An 8425-nucleotide genomic window follows, 5' to 3' on the forward strand; every position below is an offset into this window, starting at 1 on the left:
GTTTGGCACCTCTGATGAGGTGCGGCGGCCTTACTGCCTAGCCGGCTCTCCAGCTTGCTCTCCGTGCGCCAGCCAGTGTGTTTGGTGTTCCTTGAAACTGCCAGGCATGTTTCATTCTCAGGGATCGGGCACTGGTTGCTCCCTACCTCAAAAACTCTGCCGCACGTATCCGGATGCCTTGTTCCTCGCTTCATTCAGGTCTCAGCTAAATTGTCATCTGATGAGAGAAACTGTACATCGCCCTCTTATCTAAATGAACATCCTCGTCATTAAGGTGAGGTGTTTCTGATCAATGTTTCTTCCTTCCATTTACCAATATCTGACGCCATTATATAATATACATTGTTCGGTGCGTTCTGTCTCTGATCTGTCTCTCCTTTAGACAGTGAGGTCCAAGAGGGCAGGGGTTTTGTCTGTTTTGTTCATTTTTGTATCTGCAGTGCCTAGAACAGCACCTGGCACACAGAAGGGACGGGACAGTATCTGAGAAATGAATAGATCAATGTGTGTCTTTACTTAGCCTGAAAATCATGCCTCTGGAAATGTGTGATCAGAATAGAGAGAATCATCATCAAATTCCTTTAATTCGATAGCAGTATATTTTTTAAAAAATCTAACATTACTGGGGCGGGGGGGACCTCCTGCATTCACCAAGGACTGCTTGGAAAATTATACTTAGGAAACAGTCTTAATTGTTATTTTCATTATTTGGTCACCATCATCTGTCTTTGTGGACTGAGTAGAATAAATAGGTCAAGTTATTTCTTAAGAACTTCAGAAATCATGGAGAAAAAGAACAGAACAAGATCTATTCACATAAGAGATCACGGAGAGTCTTTTTACGGGATGCAAAATTTCATGGGCTATTTTTTTTGCTGACGATCTTAAACATCTAAATTCAACAAGAATGGTGAAGAATTCCTCCCCATTAACTTTGAGGGGAGCTGGGCATCTGGCAAAACTGTGATTGCCCAGAAGCCTAGTGTCAGACCCAGGAAACGAACTTCCCTCAGGGAAAAGTCTGAGTTTGGAGAAACAGCCCTTTGATCCGTAGGCAGAACTCAGCTTCCTCTCTGGTATCTTTCAGAGCTCTGACTCGCCCCCTGTGTCTCCCTTAGCCTCCAGGCTAAAGAACAATGGGAATGTAGCAAAGCACCGAGAATGCTGTTGTGGGGAAGGAAGTACCCGGAACACTCAACTGCCCTTTGAAATTGTTGACCCACGTGTTTTGGGCCATGTTCCCAAACAGAGCCCCAGCGGGCATTTCTGTGCAAGTGATTTACTGGGGGCTCCGCTCAGGAGAAGGGCAGGATAAGAAGCTGGACAAATTAGGGGAAGATGTCTAAGCAAGGAGGTAATTTTTGGCTGGGATTTAGCATCAGCCTGATCGGGGAGATCTGGAGTTGGTTCCCCTGGGGCAAGGAGACCAGCTTTTGATAACCCTTTGTCAGTCAGTCTTGGGCCTCTGACTGCTCAATAGGATGGGACATGACCCCCCTGGGGGCAGCTGTGCACCCCCGAGCAGCCAAGGATCACAGAGGCTGCAAGTGGGGTGCCCCTATGCCGTGAAGGGGATTTGGATGAGACATCGACAGCCTTTGCTTTACGTCTGCTAGAGTCCGAAAGAGACATGAATCACAGTTTAAAAAAAACAAAAAACAAAAAACCCCAAAGCACTTTCTCTAAGTATCATGCTTGGCACAGCATTATTCATAGTGGCCTTGAGAATCATGTCTGGCATCTTGAGTTTCTTCTGAGGGAGCTCTGCTAATGTAGGGCGATGTCGACATGGTATTTGCAATGCCGAATAACAAACATCTCCTTTTCTCCTTGAAATGTTGCAAGCATCTTACAAAGAGCCACATTAGTAAGTCTCAGAGAACAGTGAAGGAGGTTAAGAATAGATGTTAACACATCTAACTTAAAGATTTGAAAAAGGAGTTCATTTTATTAGCAACTACGAGTGATAATCGGCTGAAACCATTGCAGCAAGGGCTTTAGAAATGCTGCTTGCATATATTTTCTTTTCCCTTGTTTTCCTTTTTAAAAAATATTTTATTTATTTGAGAGAGAGAGAGAGAGAGTGAAAGAGAGAGTGAGCATGAGTGTGTGTGTGGGGGGGTGTGCAGAGGGAGAGGGAGAAGCAGACTCTCCGCTGGGCAGGGAGCCTGATGCAGGGATGGATCCCAGGACCCCAAGACAATGACCTGAGCCAAAGGCAGATGCTTAACGCACTGAGCCACCCAGGCGTCCCATTTACTTGTTTTTCTTAAACAAACAAGCAAAAATGTCTCTGAAGCAGCATGATCTGGTCCAGGGTTCTCAATCTTAGCACTATTTACATGTTGGGACAGAGAATATGGGGCTTTTTTGTGCATTGTAGGATGTTTACCAGCATCCTGGCTTCTACCAACTGGATGTCAGTGGCGTCCCTGATCCCCTTCTATCCCTCACATTGCCAAATGTCCCCTAGGGGCAAAATCACTCCCACTTGAGAACCATTGGTAAAGCCAAAGAAACTCAGGATAATCTTTGGAATCATGGCAGGGCCATAGACTATGTGTCTTGAGCAAGTTTTTTAGAAAGTTATTCTAAATCTTGTTTTAATTGTATGTGAAATGAGAAAAATACCTAGCTTACGGGACAGCTATAATGATTTCAATGAAAAACAGCAGTATGGCACAGAACCCAGCACACTGGCCAGTGTGTATGTAGTTCTCTTCCTTTCCTTCTGGACTAAAAACTTTCAAAATGTTTTTGAGGGGCACCTGGGTGGCTCAGTTGGTTAAGCCTCTGCCTCTTGGTTTTGGCTCAGGTCATGATCTCCCTATTGTGAGATCAAGCCCCCCAAGTCCTGCTCTGAGCTTAGCGCCAAGTCGGCTTGGGATTCTCTCCCCTCTGCCTCTCTGCCCCTGTTCTTTCTCTCTCTTTCTCTAATAAATAAAAAAATCATCAAAAAAGTATTTTTGCATTCTTATGGGTAGAAGAGCGATAAAAGGATCACTTTATATGAATTAGGACACGAAGTATGGTTGCACTTCAAAGATCGAAGTTTGAGAGAGAAAAAAGACCTAATTCCTTCTAATTGTAAAAGATGACATTCCCACTTGTCCTCTATCAGTTTTTACTGAATATTCTTTGGGGAAAGTATATTGAAAATTTAAGCAAGTATTTACAATAACTAACCTTTTCTGAATGTTTACATGTGTACCAGATACTATTCTAACAAGTTTATATGAATTATCTTCTGAATAGATACTAGTGTATCGACTTAATTTATAGATGAGAAGTAGGAGAAGAGAAAGGTGAAGCAATTTCCCCCAAAGAACAGAAAATGGTGGTGCTGGAATTTATACTGAAAAGGTCTACTAGAAAATAGAAGAACCAGGTCAGCATCTTCAAGGACAGCTGGTGATTAGAGGAGGGGAACACACCAAGAACCATAGTCACAATCCGCTGCCAACCCCTTGTTGACCCGCCTCTGAAGTGCAGTCCTGGAAGCACATTTCTTCCTTAAATTAAGACCTTAGAGGGCATAGGCATGGAAGAGTTGCTGCCACACGCCATATGCAATTTAAATTAAAATGATAGAAAAATATGAAATTTAGGAAACCCCAAGAAAGTCATAATTTTTTCCCATGATGCTACTGATGCTTTTTTTTTTGAAACACCTAATATTACATTTTCTGACCAATGTTAGCTTGGCTACTGTGGATCTCATACTGATAACTCTGAGTGTGTTCATCTTCCTGCAAACGTGCTGGTATTGAATCAGTGATCTTGACCTTGATCCTGGACTGGAAAACTTTGCTTTACTCTCCTAACCCTGGTTAGATCCCCTCATTTGTACCTTCCATGTTGCTTTTGATCTAGGGCAGACACCAGCAGACTTTTTCTTGAAAGGGCTAGATAGTAAATGAATTAGGCTGTGTGGGCCACGGGGTGGGTCTCAATCACAGATAGTCAATTCTGCCACTGTCGTTCAAAAGCAGCCATAGACAGTACGTAAAGAAACTGACATGGCTCTGTTCCAATAGTGTTATATTTACAAAAGAAGAAGAAGAAGAAGAAGAAGAAGAAGCAGCAGCAGCAGCAGCTGTTGGGCCAGATTTGGGCCATGGGCCATTGTTTGCTGATCTCTGATTAAGGGTACTGTCATGCAACATTACGCAAAATTACACAATAAAAACAAGGCTTATGGAGAAAAATGGAGTTAGAAGAACAAGAGTCCAAAACTTCATCAGGGACACAGCAAAAGGTTGGAACCTAATAAAAATTGTGTCACAATTTATACATGTTAAATGGTTAAACACACAAATACTACATGGAATATTGAAAAATACTTGAAGTTTGCCTGTAAAAAGGTGTTTGGAACCACTATACTTTGTGAGTTACAGCAAAGTGGTAGAAAGAGGGTTGTGGGATTACTCAGAAAGCTGTAACACCAGGTGCAGATAGGTGTGACTCAGGACACACATGGTTTAGCCCATGGCAGCTGGTAGATGGGTGAGGCGTGCGTGGGGGGAGGTTGGTATCCCTGTGTGGCTCGGTTCAGGGGGGTAGAGTTTTCTGCATTCACAGAGTGCTTCTTGTGGTTGAAATCACACAGGAGCAAACACAAAATTCTTGTTATGCTCAAATTGTTCCTTCCTATATTACTATCACTGGAACAAAGTCAAGGTTTCAAAATGAGTGTTATAGCAGAACTGATGCCTCACGGGCATCTCAGTGCTAACACATCACACCATAATACGTCCAACTGTTTTTCTTCGCAAAGTCTTGCTGTCTCCATAAAGGCTGTCAATGCCATCAACAACTATCCAACTGCCTTAGACAAAAACTTCGACATGATCTTCAACTACTTCTGTCTCACTGACTACATTCAATCAGTCATCAGCTGCTGTCAGTGGTACCTTGTAAATATGTCTCAGATTCATCCTCTCTCTCCACTGTGCATGTGTTCATGCTTACCATCTTTCACCAGAACTCTCGCTGTCATTTTTCCTTTCTTTCTTTCTTTCTTTCTTTCTTTCTTTCTTTCTTTCTTTCTTTCTTTCTTTCTTTCTTTCTTTCTTTCTTTCTTTCTTTCTCTTTCTTTCTTTCTTTCTTTCTTTCTTTCTTTCTTTCTTTCTTTCTTTCTTTCTTTCTTTTTCTTTCTCTCTCCCTCCCTCCCTCCCTCTCTCTCTTTCTTTCTCTTTCTTTTCTTTTTCTTTCTCTCTTTCTTTCTTTCTTTCTCTCTTCCTTCCTTTTCTTTCTTTCTTTCTTTCTTTCTTTCTTTCTTTCTTTCTTTCTTTCTTTCTTTCTTTCTTTCCTTTCTCTTTTTCTTTCTTTCTCTTTCTCTCCCTTCCTTCCTTCCTTCCTTCCTTCCTTCCTTCCTTCCTTCCTTCCTTCCTTCCTTCCTTCCTTCCTCTTCCATTCCCATCTCCCTACTCCCGATCTTCTGTGTAACCATCATAGTGATCTTTCTTGGAGCTCTAAGAGTAAAGGCATTCAGTGTAAGTCCTTACTTTGCCCTGCTATCTGGATGATCTTGAGTAACTTACTTAACCTTTCTACCCCTCAGCTTCCTCCTCTAGAAAATGGGAATGCTAATAAATCTTGTGTCATAGGATTGGTGTCAGGATGAAATGTATAAAATGCTTAGTGAAGTGTCTGGGATATTATTATTATTATATGCACTCAGTAAAATGGTAGTTATGTTCAATACCATTAATATAGTCATTAGTATCACTGTTATCAGCATCGTTATTGCCGTCACCATGATAGCATCATTCTGGACGAGTTTTCTGAAGCTGAAACACTGGACTCTAACCCTTTATGGCATTCACTTGAATTTAGTGCAAAGTAAGTGGTACTTATTTTGTGCCTAGTGCATCCAAAGTAGCATCAGGGTAGATACACAGTCCAATGTTACCACCTAGGCTGACAAAAATAGCATGTTAATATCTCCAATTTAAAGCAGATTGTCACGGTGGCTATAAATAAAGTACAAAGGGAATGTAGGCAAAGAAAAATTCTAGTGGAGCATCTGGGAGGCCTTTGGGGAGAAGATAGGATTTGACTGGTCCTCAAGGATGCGAAGGGTCTTGAGAGGCAGTTATGAGGAATATGGTCCACTTAGAACCACCCAGGGTTGGGTGTGGCTGGAAGAGAGAGGGTTTAGAAAGGGCAGGTCTTCTGTTGTGGCTGCAGTGTGTATGAGGTGGGAGGAGTTGAGATAGAACATGGTTAGCTGATGGATTGGGTTGCAGTGAGGGGTCAGTGGGTACTGTGCAGTCTACTTCAAAGTGAAGTTCATTTCCACCATTGGGAAGTAGACTGAGCTGTAGGATTCTCTGCGGATAAGGTGTTCCAGGTGGAGGAAGGCACAGGCCAAAGCTCAGTGGTGGGGATATGCTGTGACTCTTTGTGGGTCGCCTCTAAACTGGAGTGGCTTCAGCACAGGGTCCAGGGGTAGAAAAGTAGTATGTAGGAATAGGAACTATTATTATTTTTTTAATTTGTTAGCCTTTTTCGAAGGAAGAGTAAATGCTGAGAAGATGATGTCACACCTAGCTCTTTCCAAACCAGCTGAGCCAAGACCATCCTATGATAATGAGTTTCCAGAGGGTAATGGTGTTGGGCTGACCTTGAGAGTTTCTCGTTCCCACCCAAGTGAGTGTGGCCCGGCCCGAGAGCAGTCCCTATATCTTGCTTCCACCAGCTTTATGTTGAGCTCACCAGAAATGTCAGCCCCAAGTTTCACTCACTGAAGTCACCCCTAGTGAGACTCAACTCCAAAGCATTCCTGGAAATGTGTTTGACGTTAGCAACTGGACTTTTGGCGTCTGTGATGTGCTTGCCCCATGGATGTTTGCTTGCAACAGCACAAAGGAGAGACCAACAGAGGGCAGGTTGTTCATCCTGAGAACCTGGGGCACACTGTGTCTGGGTCGCAGAGGTGTCAGTGCAGGGTCAGACAGGGTCAGGCAAACAAGTCTCTGGTAGTACGGCCCCAGGGCACTGCCCTTTTCTAGAACTTGCTCAAACTGCTTTCTGCAACAACAGAAGATATGTGGCTAAGAACTCACAAAATTCATTATCTTCTAATTCCTAACCTGGGTAAACCAGAGCTATAATAATTAGTAACCAGGCACCGAAATATGACAACACAGAGAGATATTGGCAACATTGCTTCCTCACAGTGGGGAGAGAAGCAGACAGCGTGCCTGGCAGGGGCTCGGTAAACACCACCCAGCATTCGTGCCCCAGTACAGAGATGATTCAGAGGTGCCCTGCACTGTCTCCTGAGTTCCAGAAGGGCCAGTGTCCCACAGCAGGACCCTGATAGAGAACACGCCCTCTACTGGCTGCCCCACATATTAACTCATTTCATTCTCACAACACCGTAATGATCTGGGTACTAATATTAACCCCAATTATAGATGAGGAAAGCAAGGCATGAAACATTGATTACCTTGCCCAAGGTCACCCAACTGGTTAGTAGAGGAGCCAGGTCAGGCAGCCTGGGACAAGAACTGATGCTATTTTTCGTATAAGGAATCTAAGCTCAGAGAGGTTAGTCAACTTGCCAAAAGTTGCACAGATGGCACGTTTGACAAGGCTGACATCAGAACCCACGTCCATCTGCAGCCAATGCACTTCACCTACTAATTAACAAAAATCCTCCTGGAGGTCCCTGCATGCATTCAGCCTCCCATTTTCTTCTCTAAAGGAACAAGCCTGGACATGTCACCTGGAGCCCCATCCAGGGGCACTTCGCCTCACTCCACCCCACAGTCTTGTGCTGAGAAAGACAAAAACCCAATGAGGTATGGTTGGGGGAACCCCCAAGCCACCATGTAGCCTGAAGCTACCCCACGCGTTCACCTGGATATTTTCCAAAATGTGAAATTGCTTAACAAGAATTTGCTTCTTATGTGTTTCTGACCCTTGATCTTAGCAGAACAGCTGGCATTTGATGAATGCATTCTTCTTCCAAAGCAAGGGGAAAAAGAATAAGGTTTGTGCTTTAAGAAAACATCAAAGCCTTTGATTTTCAGAATTCTTCTCTAAGTCACTCCTAAATCACTAGCCACATCAGTAGGAAGAGAGCACTGACTAATTAAAGCACATTGCAGAGGGATCCCCGGTGCAAGTCGGGTCTGTGGCGCTTCTTGACTGTGCGAATATATGGAAATCGCTTCGCCACTCTGAACCTGAAACTTTTCACAAATGAGAATAATAACAGTGCTGGCTATGTTGGCCTAAGGTGAGGATCATCATGGAGCAAGGCATAGGAAAGATTTTGCAAATATTAAGATGCCACAACATACCAGGGACACTGTAATATTGCAAAGCAGGGGTGTGTGTCTCTTCTTTTAATTCCGCTAATATTAAGTAATGTAATAAATATTTATGGAGTACATATGAGGAGCCAGACTGC

This window comes from Ursus americanus, chromosome 20 (assembly GCF_024610735.1).
Source record: "Ursus americanus isolate L20-20 chromosome 20, mUrsAme1.1.p, whole genome shotgun sequence".
In the NCBI taxonomy this organism is placed as follows: Eukaryota; Metazoa; Chordata; class Mammalia; order Carnivora; family Ursidae; genus Ursus; species Ursus americanus.